This window comes from Mustela nivalis, assembly GCF_964662115.1.
Source record: "Mustela nivalis genome assembly, chromosome: 8".
NCBI classification, from domain to species: domain Eukaryota; kingdom Metazoa; phylum Chordata; class Mammalia; order Carnivora; family Mustelidae; genus Mustela; species Mustela nivalis.
In genome coordinates, this window is record NC_139027.1 from 127,171,503 (window position 1) to 127,185,519 (window position 14,017).

Consider the following 14,017-nt stretch of genomic DNA (forward strand, 5'->3'; position numbering starts at 1 on the left):
ATGTGCTCTGATGAGTTGAATGAAAACTAGCATATGGGCCTACTTTTGGAATAAACCATTCAAAAGCACATTTCAGTGTACCTTAGTTATGCCTTTTGTTAATTAAACGATACTTTCATAGAATGGAAAGGCCAAGTAATATCACAGCTTCAGAAATGGAAGACTATACTTATTAAGGTTCATAGTAGGAGAAATCAGTCCTGGGCCACTTAGAGGTAAAGCTGAATTAGTATTTATAAGGGAAAAATATGAAAGTCACTTATACTGGTTTCAAAATTTAGATCAGTGATTATAAAATTCCTTTATTTCTAAAATTTATTTATTTGACACAGAGAGAGTAGGCACAAGTAGGAGGAACAGCATGGCAGAAGAAGAGGAAGAAGCAGACTCCCTACTGAGCAGAGAGCCCAACGTGGGGCTCAATTCCAGGACCCTGGGATCATGACCTGAGCCTAAGGCAGATGCTTAACTGACCCAGGTACCCTGATATAAAATTCCTTTAAATTCTATAAATTGGGGCACCTGAGTGGCTCAGTGGGTTAAGCCTCTGCCTTCAGCTCAGGTCATGATCTCAGGGTCCTGGGATCGAGTCCTGCATCGGGCTCTCTGATCAGCAGGGAGCCTGCTTCCCTCTCTCTCTCTCTGCCTCTCTGCCTACTTGAGACCACTCTCTCTGTCAAATAAATAAAAATATTAAAAAAAAAAACCCATAATTGGCCAGCTAAGGAAGAGAGATTGAGGGCGAGGTGGCAGGTACAGAGCAAGGGGCTGAGAGCAAAAGGCACATGGCTGGTGGTCAAAACACATCTTTCTCAATTCTGCCTCTCAACAGCCCCACAGGGTGAAAAATGCTGTTGCTATTGTAGTGGGTGAACTTAGGATTGTTGCTTTGGAGTCTGTTTCTAGGGAGGAAGGATAGGAGTTTAGAAGAATATCTACAAAGGACAGTAGAATGGATGGATGGCAAAGTCTCAGGGCAGGCGTGAGAAACAGAGCTCAGGAAGGACTTCTGGGGAAGATGGTGTAAGAGGAGAACCCTAAGCTCACTTCATCCGGGAATACAACAAGCTAATGCTCCTATCCGTGCACATAATGCAGGAAACAACCTGAAGACTGGCAGAACAAACTCCATAACTAAATGTAGAGAAGAGGTCACAGGAAGAGGGTAGGAAGGGTGCAACTAAAGGGATTCATAGGTCAACCCTGGGAGGGAGCTGTGGGTGAAGAGAGGGGAGAGAAACTAATTATCCCAACAGGATAGTCAGGGGGAAGATGAATCCCCATAGCATCTGGCTGTGAAACCAAACTGAATTTTCTGAGTTCTTACAACTGGGGGACTTTAAGCCTGGAATTTTAAAAAATCAGCAGGCTTGGTGCTGGGGAGGCCTGGAGGGCATTAGGAAACTGAGTCCCCAGGCTCAAACAGACAGCACAACAGACAGCCCACAGAGATCCTGCCTGGAAGCAGCAGTCTGAAAATGCCAGGCGCTTATGGGTTGGAGTGTTATTTACTCATCTCAGAGCACATCCCAGCGAGGTGGGGCTCGCAGGGAGATCCCTCCAGGAACAAAGGGGTTGGCAGGTGCCATTACCCCCCACCCCCAGCATAAACACATGGCCACCTGTGGGAACCAGCACAGCACCCACATGAACTACTTAACTTGCTTACACCAAGTCCTGCTCCCCTGTGCTTTGGTAGATCAGCCCTTTTCAGTCATGTCTGCCTGAGTCCTGATGCTATGGGGTTCCTGCCTGAGAAGACCCTGTAAATCTTGTCAACACCATGTCTTCTAGATGTGTGCTTTGCAGGGCCTCAGTCTTGGCAGCAATGGTGGCAGCTGGTCACCTCCCGCAGAGGACACATGCACCTAGTTAAAACTGTATGCCCCACCCATGCACATATTATAACAGCCCCAGGCACCCTGGTCTCAGCAGCATGGCTTATGCCCATTGGAAAAGAACCAGTGCCCACAACTTGTGAGTACCGTGTGCCCTGCCTGTGCATGCTTTGTGGATTGGCCCCAGCTGGCCCAAGTCTTAGCAGAGGAGTCATATTCCCTCTGGCAAAGGACCAGGGCTACCTTGTTAAAAGTGCTCGCCCTGCCCACTGCTTTCAAGACCAAGAGACATAGCTGACTTTCCCAACACAGAAAAATAGACATAAAGAGGTAGACAAAATTAGGAAACAGGGGAGTATGAAAAAGCAGGACTAAACCACAGAAAGAGACCTAAGTGAAACAGAGATAGGTAGTATGCCTGATTGAGAATTTGAACTAATGGTCATAAAGATACTCACTGGACTTAAGAGTGGAGGACATCTGTGAGACCCTTAATAATGAGATAACAAAGAGAACCAATCAGAAGTGAAGGACACAATAAATGAAACTAAAAATATGCGAGATGGAATAAATACAGGCTAGAGAAAGCAGAAGAATGACTTAGTGGCCTGGAGGACAGAGTCATGGAAAGTAATCAAGCTGAGCAGGTGGGAGAAAAAAATTATACAATACAAAAATAGATGTAGGGAACTCAGAAACTTCATCAAACTTAATAACAGGTACCACAAAAAAAGAAAAGAGAGAAAAGGGTGAAGAAAATTTATTCGAAGATATAATAGTTAAAAATGTCCCTCATCTGGGGAAACAAACAGATACCGAGACCAGGAGGCAGAGAGATCCCCCAACAAAATCAACCCAAGGAGAACCACACCAAGACCCTAGTAGTTAAGACAAAAAAAGTAGTGATAAAGAATTTTAAAGAAGCAAGGGAAAAGAAGTAACTTACAAGGGAAAACCCATAGGCTACCAGATTTTTGAACAGAAACTTAGCATGCCAGAAGGGAGTGGCATAATATATGCAAAAATCTTCAGCCCAAAATTCTCTATCCAGCAAAGTTGTCATTTGAGAGAAAGAAAGAGTCTCCCAGACAAACCAAAGCTAAGGAGTTCATGCCCACTAAACCAGCTTTAAAGAAATGTTAAAGGAGACTCACTGAGTGGAAAGGAGAGACCATAAGTAAGAGTAAGAAAAGTAGGAAGCACAAAAGCAATAAAAATGAGTATATCTGTAAAAAATGCTGAGTGAAATAAGTCAAGCAGAGAGAGTCAATTATCATATGGTTTCACTTATTTGTGGAGCATAACAAATAGCATGGTGGACATGGGGAGTTAGGAGAAAGGAGTTGGGGGAAATTGGAAGGGGAGGTGAACCATGAGAGACTATGGACTCTGAAAAACAATCTGAGGGGTTTGAAGGGGCGGGGGGTGGGAGGCTGGGGGAACCAGGTGGTGGGTATTCGAGAGGACACGGATTGCATGGAGCACTGGGTGTGGTGCAAAAACAATGAATACTGTTATGCTGAAAATAAATAAAAAATAAATTTTAAAAAATCAAAGGCTCACAAAATGCAAAGATGTAAAGTAGGACACCATAACTTACAATGTGGGGGAGGAGAGGAGTAAAGAATGTGTTCAAACTAAACAACCATCACCTTAATATATAGACTGCTATATGTAGAAGATGTCATATATAATCCTAATGATAACCACAAATAAAAAATCAAAAAGCAATAATAGATACACAAAAAAAAGAGAAGGGAATCTAAATATATCACTAAAGAAAGCAACTCATTGCGAGAAAAGAGAGCAAGGGAAGAAAAAAAAAAACAGAGACAATCTACAAAACCAACCACAAAGCAAATACACAATGGCAATAAATACATATATATATATATATCAATAATTACTTTGATTATAAATGGATTAATGCTCCAATCAAAAGGCACAGGGTGATGGAATGGATAAGGAAAGAAGACCCATCTATATGCTGCCTACAAGAGACTCATTTTAGTCCTAAAGACACCTGTAGATTGAAAGTGAGGGGACGGAGAAACATCCGTCATGCAAACTGTATGTCAAAAGAAAGCCAGGGTAGCCATACTTATATCAGACAAAATACACTTCAAAACAAAGTAAAAAGAGACAAAGAGGAGCACTCTCTAATAATAAAGGGGACAATCCAACAAGAAGATATAACAATTGTAAATATACATGCACCCACCATAGGACCACCCAAATACATAAAATAACAACAAACATAAAGGAGCTAATCGCTAATAATACAGTAATACTGAGGAATGTTAACACCCCATTTGTATCAATGGACAGATTAACCAAACCGAAAACAAGCAAATAATGGATTTGAATGATGCACTAGACCAGACAAATCTCATAGATACATTCAGAACGTTCCATTCTAACACAGCAGAATATACATTCTTTTCAAGTGCACATGGAACATTCTCCAGAATAGATCACATACTAGCTCACAAAACAAGCCTCAACAAATTCAAAAAGATCAAAATCATACCATGCATCTTTTTTGACCACAATGCTATAAAACTAGAAGTCAACCACAAGTAAAAATCTGGAAAGATCACAAACACATGGAGGTTAAATAACATGCTACTAAACAGTGAATGGTTTAACCAAGAAATCAGAGAAGAAATCAAGAAGTACATGGAAACTAACAAAAATGAAAACACAACACCCCCAAACCCTTGGGATGCAGCAAAAATTATTCTAAGAGGAAAGTTTATGAAAATACAAACCTACCTCAAGAAGTAAGAAAAATCTCAAAGAAATAACCCAAACTTACAACCTAAAGGAGCTAGAAAAAGAAGAATAAACACAATCCGATACTAGCAGAAGGAAGGAAATCATAATGTTTAGAGTGGAAATACGTGATCTAGAAAGTAAAAAAATGAAACCAGAAGCTGGTTCTTTGAAAAGATCAACAAAATTGATAAACATCTAGTTAGACTCATCAAAAGAAAAAAAAGATTACTCAAACAAAATTAGAAACAAAAGATGAGAAAGAACAACTGACACCCCAGAAGTACAAAGGATTGTAAGAGAAAATTATGAAAAATTATATGCCAAAAATTGAACAATGTAGAAAAAAATGGATAAATTCCTAGAGGCTTGTAAACTACAAAAACTGAAGCAGGAACAAACAGAAAATTTGAGAGACCAATTACCAGCCAGAAAATTGAATCAGTAATCAAAAACTCCCGACAAACAAAAGCCCAGGTCCACAAGCTTTCACAGTGAATTGTACCAAGCATTTCAGGAAAAGTTAATACCTATTCTCAAACTGTTCCAAAAAGTAGAAAAGGCAGGAAAACTTCCAAATTCATTCTATGAGGCCAGCATTACCCTGATACCAAAAGCAAAGGCACCACAAAAAAGAGAACTATAGGCTGATATCCCTGATTAACATAGATGAAAAAATCCTAGCAAACTGAATTCAACAATATACTAAAAAAAAAAAAAAAAAAAAAAAATCAGGTGGGATTTATTCCCATGAAGCAAGGGGTGGTTTAATACTGCAAATCAATCAGTGTGATAAATCACATTAATAAGAAGATAAGAACCATATGATTATTTAAATAGATGCAGAAAAAAACATTTGATAAGGTACAATATCCATTCATGATAAAAGCCCACAACAAAGCAGATTTAGAGGGAACATATCTCAACATATTAAAGGCCTTATATGAAAAATCCATAGCTAACATCATCTTAAATGGGAAAAACCCGAGAGCTTATCCACTAAGTTCAGGAGCAAGACAAGGAGGTCCACTCTGACCACTTTCCCCCCTCCACCCTCACTACTTTTATTCAGCAGAGTACTAGAAGTCCTAGCTACAACAATCAGACAAGAAAAATGAATAAAAGGCATCCAAATTGGTAAGGAAAAAGTAAAAATTTCACTATTTGCAGGTGACATAATCCTATATATAAGAAAAGCCAAAAGATTTTGCCATAAAAACTATTAGAACTAATGCTGTACTGCTATGTGTTGGCTAATTGAATTTAAAAAGACTATTAGAACTGATAAATGAATTCAGTAAAGTCACAGGATACAAAATCAGTGGCAGAAATCCAGTGCATTTGTATACACCAACAATGAAGCAGCAGAAAGGCAAATTAAGGAAACAATCACATTTACCATTGCACCCAAAATAAGATGCCTAGAAAAGAACCTACCCAAAAAGGTGGAAGACGTACTCTGAAAATATACTATAAAATACTCATGAAAGAAATTGACACAAAGAAATGGAAACACATTCTGTGATCATGGACTAGAAAAACAAATATTGTTAAAATGTCTATAGTACCCAAAGAAATGTAACACAATTAATGCAATCCCTATCAAAATACCAATAGCAGTTTTCAGAGAAATAGAACAAGTAATCCCAATGTTTGTATGGAACCACAAAAGACCCTGAATAGCCAAAGTGATCTTGAAAAAGCAAAGCAAAGCCAGAGGCATCACAACTCCAGACTTCAGGTTATATTACACAACCATAGTCACCAAAACAGTATGGTAGTGGTACAAAAACAGACATATACATCAATGAAACAGAATAGAAGATCCAGAAATAGGCCCATGGTTATATCGTCAATTAATCTTCAACAAAGCAGGAAAGAACATCCAATGGCAAAAAGGCAGTCCTTTCAGAAATGCTATCAGGAAAACTGGACAACAACACGCAAAAAAACGAAACTGGACCCCTTTCTCACACCATAGACAAAAAATAACTTCAAATTTGATCAAAGATCTGAAAGTGAGACCTGAAACCATAAAAATCATGGAAGAGAACACAGGAAGTAATTTCTCTGACATCAACCACAACAGTATCTCTCTACATATGTCTCCTGTTGTATGGGAAACAAAAGCAAAAATAAATCATTGGGGGACGCCTGGGTGGCTCAGTTGGTTAAGCAGCTGCCTTCGGCTCAGGTCATGATCCCAGCGTCCTGGGATCAAGTCCCACATCGGGCTCCTTGCTCCGCAGGGAGCCTGCTTCTCCCTCTGACTCTGCCTGCCACTCTGCCTGTGCTCGCTCTTGCTCTCTCTCTCTGACAAATAAATAAATAAAATCTTTAAAAAAAAAAAAAAATCATTGGGACTACATCAAAATAAAGAGCTTCTATACAGCAAAGGAAGCAACCAACAGTCAGAACAACTGAAAGTCATGACTGATAAAAGGTTAGTGTCCAAAATATATTAATAACTTATGCAACTCAACACCAAAAACATATAATCCAATGAAAAATGGGCAGAAGACATGAACAGACTTTTCTCCAAAGAAGACTTTCAGATGGCTAATGGACACACGAAAAGATGCTTAATATCACTCATCATCAGGGAAATGAAATAAAAAACCCAACAAGATATCACTTTACACCACTCAAAATGGCCAAAACCAAAAACATCAGAAATAACAGGTGTTAGCAAGGATGTGGAGAAAAGGAACCCTCACGCACGACTGGTGGGAATGTAAATCGGTGCAGCCACTGTGGAAAATGGTATGGGGTTTCCTCAAAATGTTGAAAGTAGAACTACTCTATGATTCAGTAATTGCACTCTTGGGTATTTACCCAAAGAATACAAAATAAAATAATTCAAAGGGATGCATGCACCTGATGTTTATTCTAGCATTAATTATATTAGTCAAATTATGGAAGCTGCCTACCTGTCCATCACAGATGCATGGATAAAGAAGCAGTATATATACAGAATATTAGTCAGCCATAAAAAAGAACGAAATCTTTCCATTTGCAAAAACATGGATGAATCTAGAGAGTTTAATGCTAAGCAAAATAAGTCAGAGAAAGACAAATACCATATGATTTCATTCATACGTGGAATTTAAGTTACAAAACAAAGGAGCAACGGAGTAAAAAAGAGACAAACCAAAAAACAGATCCTTATCTATACAGAACAAAGTGATGGTTACCAGAGGGGAGGTGGATGGGGATTGGGTGCAAAAGGTGAAGGGGACTGGGAGTGCACCTGCCTGATGGGCACTGAGTGACCTACAGTATTGCTGAACTGCTACATTATAAATACACATGAAACTAATTCAATAGTGTATGTTCACTCTATGTAACAGTACATTAAAATAAAAAAGAGAGTGCAACTGTACAGCTTAAGAAAGGCACAATTTTGGGTAGAAGGTGGCATCACTAAGGGAGGCACGGGAGGAGAGGTAGAGGCCGGAAGTGGCTTGGGCAACAGAGTGTAGGGGAGAGATGTGCTGCCACATGGCAGGGGTGAGGAGGCAAGGTGGGAGGGCTAAGAATGAGGATGTGCAATGTTCAACCTTTGGACGGGAGGGGCATTGCTGGAATTCCATTCCCACCTTGCCCCCAGTAAGGCCTGAGCAGGAACTGGGAAGTGTGTATGCAAACAGGACTCCCTTGCAATTCCCAGAAATCTGTGGAATGGACAATGGACTTGGCCACAGGATGGGGAAGAGGAAGCAGAACCCATTTCAATGAAATCTTCAACGACAGAGTGAACTTGGCTGACTTCTGGGTTACATGAATTTAATAGATAATCATGTGAGACTTGAGACAAGTCATGAAACTGGCTTAAGGCACCAAGTCGGTGGCAGTGCTAGAACTTGAAGTCAGATTTCACGGCCCCAGACTACTCATTCTACCGTTACCCCCACTGACACAGAAACACAGCCCCTTGCAAAGTCAGACTTGAGGATCGCGGAAACAGAGACTTGAGTGTTTTGTGGGTTTGCCCGCAGGTTAGGCTGTGTTTTCACAAGCTGAGATAAAATGGGAATATCGATGCTTGTTATTTGTCTTGCAGGCATAATGACAAGAAAAGACATCCCTGAAACATCTCCCCTGCTTTTCTCCTGGGAGCATGATGAGCTTGCTTGCCTTTCTCACTTCTGGAAGCTCCAAGGGAACGCCCTGTTCTTGGTCTCACCATCCCTCACCTTTCTACCTGGCCTAGCATCATCTGAACTCTCTGACTTTCCATGGTGGGAGCCTCAGAACTGGGCGACTCAGTTTTTATAGAGCTCTTATTTGTTTTAAACCAAAGAACATCCCTTCCTGCTCCATATATCCAGGTACCAGTCAGGGATTTATCAGGCACCGAGGCCCTGGAAATCCTATTGTTTAAGTGGTGACCCAAATCTTCACAATTCCTGGTAGAGGGCCTTGGGTCCAAGTCAGTGGTGGGTTATGGGGCTTTAGATAAATCCTTTTCCCCGCCTGGACCTCATCTTCCTGATGTGCAAAGTGAGGGGAAATGGACCTCAGGCAAATCAGTAATTTCCAAAGTGAGGCCCATAAAGTTGGCAGGAGAAGCCAATGAGATCTCTCCACAGTCTTTGAAAGCCTAAGGAGATCATGTTGTCTTGGAGTGGAGGACCTTGAAGCTCTGGCTTTGGGCTGGAATGAGACCATCTCGTGTTAGCTCTGTCTGCCAACTGGAAATTCACTGGGGTAGTTACATTCATGGAAAAATATACGAGTAAAACGAACAAATGATTAATTAAATACAGTTCAGAAAACAAAAGCTTCTAAAATAGCAGGTCTATGGAGGAAAGGCCAGGGAAATATCAAAGGTGTTTGGAGAACATATAGCTGGTAAAATCTCAAAGATGTAAGCCCAATAATGTGTCCTCTCACGAATGAGTGACAAGTGAAACACTGAGAAGCTCCAGGATGCTGCAGGTGTAGGCAGTGTAATCAATGAGTGGGGTAGCCAAGAATCCTAAACACCTAGCACTCTCTGTGTGGAGACAACCAAAGTGATACTGGGTCTCATTGACCCTAAACCCAATTCCAGGCTGGTGGGGTGATGTGCGGTGGTCCTCTCCTGCTGGATTCTTCCAGAGCTGCCCACAGAGCCCGGAGGGGTGATGTGACATGCTGCTGGGACATTGGCTCTTCCCTCCCTTCTGCTTCCTGGTCAGCTTCTTCTTGCCACTTGGGGTTCTTGGCTGAGATGGTTCCAGCTAAAGACGATTGCATCCTGTTTGATGTCAAAGGGAGTCTGGCAGGTAGACATTACTTCACTACCATGTCTGCTTCATGGGGACTGTGGGTTTTTGTACCTCTTTTGTCCAGGTCTGGTCTGTGCCTGGGACACTTTAGGTTCTCAATCAGTGCATGGCGATGACTGAAGGATTGAATGCAACTCAGAAAGCAGGCACCTTGACTTTTAAAGGGTCTTCTTCTGGGTCTGCAAGAGTCCTGTGGTTGTTGAGGTGGACATCTGCCTTGTTCTTGGCTCTCCCCATCTTGCTCTCTCATGGTTCCTGGTGGACTTTGATTCAGACATGGATTGCTCCAGCCCAAACCACTTTCTAGCCCAGCACTGCTGACTCTGAATGTTCCCGTGATTGCAGTCTCACACCCCGCACTGGCACTGATCCCTATGCCTCTGGGCCTGAATTCCTGTTTTCAGTTTTATTGCTTGTGTTAGTTTGCTGTGGCTGATGCAACAAATCACAAATGTGGTGGCTTAATGTCACACAAATTTATTATCTGGAGGTCAGAAATCTGAAATGAGTATCAAAGGGCTAAAATCAAAATGTCAGCCGAGCTGTGTTCCTTTCTGGAGTCTGCAGGGGACAAGCCATTCCTCATCTTCTCCAGTTTTGCGAGGCGGCCAGCATTCCTGGGCCTGTGGCTGTACCACTCCACTCTCTGCTGCCATCACCATGGACTCTGGTCTTCTGCATCTCTCTTACTAGGATCCTGATATTGGGTCCACCTGGACCACTCAGGACAATGTAAACATCTCAGTGTCTTTAACTTTACCACATCTGCAAAGTCCCTTCTACTCTGTAAAACAACACGTTGGCCAGTTTAGAGACAAGGAGGTGGACAGCTTTGGGGGTGTTTGGGGGGGGGACATGATTCTGCCTACTGCACGCCCCCAACCCCAAGGCTGGTCCAGAGGGTCTCCTGAGCTAGCTAAACAATATGGCGGGTGCGACATGACCATGAAGAGGGCTCCTTTTTGGTGTCTGTTCGCCATGGGCTCTGGTCTACCCACTGAGCCCACAAGGATGGAAGGGATCTTGAGTCAGGACTGTTGGGTGTGACCAGAAAGGTTCTTTTTGAGGTGCCCACTGGAAACCACAGTACCATTTGCTGGATGTTGTGGTTCTAGGTCATTGCCCCACTAATCTGATCACAGACCTTGAAGTCCTAAAGAGCTTAAAAAAAGAGTCTCTAAGGTTGAAGACATGTAGATGCTTTCAGAGTCTATCTTCAGCCCACGCTGCCACTGTGGAGAAAGGGAGAGTATCTGTGGCCGGGGATGGCTGACTGAATGATGCGGTATAGGATTCTGAGTGAAGGCAGGCCGACTGGCCCACAGGGCAAGAAAGGAAGGCACTTGGAGAGGTCTCAGCCTCTCCTCCACCTTATTTTTCAGCGACTTACAGGTAGTTCTGCCACAACCCTCAACACGAGCCCTGATGGTCTCGGCCCCAGTCCAACCACAGGATGTGGCACTGGTCCTCTGCTGATGCCCAGGACCTAGGGCAGACCCATCTGTGTGGCTGGGCTGGCCAGGAAGCTGAGGCCGTCTTGGCAGGGACACGCTGGCAGGCAGATGCTGACAGCACTTCAAAGAACCGCCTTTCCAGGTGTCAAGGGCGGCTTCTCTGAGGCTCATGCAGTGTCATTGTTTATTTTCACAAGGCACCCAGCTGTTTCGGTGATGATATTTATATCCATAAGTGCTCTATTCATCTGCCGATGTTGGGGGATGCTTGCCGGCTACATATGGCAGCCAACCCCACAGCTCTTCTGAGCCTGGTGTTTTTGCATTTAGGGAAATCAATTCTCGAAGGCTGTATCAACATCTGGGGATAAGAAATCTTCATTTACCCAAGACCCACCCCGGAAGGGGGAGCCAGAGCCAATGACCTTGACCCCTGCTTCTCTACACATCCCAAAGTGAGGTTCTTTGAAACGCCTCCTCTGTGCCTGAGCTCTGGTTTTACAAAAAGGGATTCTGGAAAAGGCGGACAGCAAACAGGCCTTCACGGGCCCCACCTCACTCAGGGGCTCAGGGAGCAGAGTTCACGGTTTTCCTTTTTTAGGCAAAGGAATAGGACGGCTATGGCTTCCGAGCCGGGCACTCCGCAGGCGTCTTTGTTTTATGGGAATCCATTTAACGTCCTGGCTCTCTTGAATTCCAGTCATCTACTGTTTGAGCCCCAGATCTTGGAGTCACCTCTTCTCTCTCCCACTCCCCATTCAGTCTGTCAGGATAAATCGGGTCTCCCTTCCGGATATATCGAGAATCCACTCCACTGCTGCCCGCAGGTTCAAGCGGCCATCCCTCGTCACCGCCTCCTCTCTGCCCTTTCTGCTCACTCCCTTAGCAAACACTCTCCCCTTCCAGTACCAACAGTCTGTTCTCAACACAGTAGCCAGAGGGATTTTTTTTTTTTTTTTAAAGTCAAAGTGGGTCACTCCTTTCCTCAAAAGCTGCCAGTGGCTCCCTTTTTCTCTCAGACTAAAACCTCAAGTCCTTCCCATGACCCACAAGGCCCTCCATGACCCGGTGGCCCTGCCATGTTGTTGGGTCCCCTGCGGCACCCACTCTGTTCGGTCACGGTAGCCTCTGTGCCATTCCTCAGATGTGCCAGGCATGAACCCACCATCAGGGGTTGGTGTGGCTTGTCCCTTCTCTCTGGGATGCTCTTCCTGGAGACGGTCACACGGCTCATTCTCTCCCTACCTTCCAAACTGACCTTCTCAATAGGGCCTGCCTTACCCTCTATCACAATTTTACTCCCAAACCCACCTTCCAATCTTCCTTACCCTGCCCTCGTATTTTTTTCCCCATATACTCATGACCTTCTAACATATAATTAAGCACATATAGGGTGTTTGTTCTTCACTGTCTCCTCCATTTGAGAACAGAAGTTGCAGCAGAGTTGACAGTCTCCTGTTTTGCTTGTTCTGTCTTAACCCAGGACATACTCCAAACACCTAGAAGAGCTCCCAGTGGGACACAGATATGCCACAAATACGGCCTAAGAATGAGCATGTCTCTCCCAGCACATACCCCCCGCCCCCCGCACTCAAGGCCCCTCCCATACTCTGCTCCCCCCCATGCCCGCCCCGCTCCCCACCCCCCACCGACCCGGGGCCTCCTTTCGCCTCCGCACAGAGGCCCACTGCCCAGACCTGGGCCCCTGCCACCGTCTGCGACGTCTCCTTCACCTCCTGCATCCCCTGCTCTCCAGACCCATGGACTTGGATCTGGAAGCCCAGCTCCCCCATCCCAGCCCTGCCGTCCGGCCTGCCCAGCCACCCCCTCAGTTCAGACCCCCTCCTCTACCATCTCGTGGCCGGCAGCTTTCCCTCCAGCTTCTCCTCTTCGCGGGTCTTTCTAAGGAGAACTTAGCCATACCCGGGCTTCCAAGAGCTATATCTCTCCCCGCTGGACAGCAAGTGCTGTCTCACAGTGCTCCCGGGAAGCCCGGGGCTTCACAAAGGCACCCAGAGTCCTGACTCTCCAAGAAGCACTGGCGGTGGTGGGGGGTGGGGGTGGGTGTTTGGGAGGGACCCAGCCCCCACCCCGGCGGCTTCAGCAGGAGCAACGCTAGGTGAGAGCTGTTGCCTTCACCGCGCCCGCCCACATGAGCGTTTTAGTTAAGGAAAGGGTTCTGGTGCTAACAAAGTAAGCATCCCAGCAAGCCAAGGCCCAACTCTGTCGCAGCCCCCACTGCGCCCTGTCGCACTCTCCAGCCTCACCTCCCTCGTCCGCTCCCAACAGACCCCAGCCCCACTGCGACCCCAGCTGTTGTGCAAACAGGCCACACACAGTCACACCCCCCCCCCCTCGCCCCCATTCCCTCTGCTCACAGAGGGCTTTTTCCCATCTCCCTCAGCCTCACACCCTCAAACCAATGCTGCCTTCTTCAAGGCCAAAGTCACCTTCTTTTTGAAGTCTTCCGTCACCCTCTGGGCAGAATTAATTGCTCCCTGTTCCCGGCCAGCACAGCACTTCGCGGCTGACCTCTATTACGGCGCTGCCACACGAGCTCGGGACAATTTGCTCATCCGTCTCTGTAGCAAGGCTGGGAGCCCCCGCAGGGCCGAGACCACAGCTCAGACCCACTGTATTTCATTCCCACACAAGGCCGGCACGCACGCAGGAATGC

General features: G+C 44.8%; 2 protein-coding genes across 17 annotated transcripts in view; one reads left to right on the forward strand and one right to left on the reverse strand.

Moving 5' to 3' along the window:
• Positions 1-14,017, forward strand: part of LOC309871534 (uncharacterized protein) — a 218,480-nt gene that overhangs the window by 123,598 nt on the left and 80,865 nt on the right. The gene's annotated exons all lie outside the window — the stretch shown is intronic.
• PTPRT (protein tyrosine phosphatase receptor type T) overlaps positions 1-14,017 on the reverse strand; it is a 1,049,177-nt gene that overhangs the window by 24,878 nt on the left and 1,010,282 nt on the right. The gene's annotated exons all lie outside the window — the stretch shown is intronic.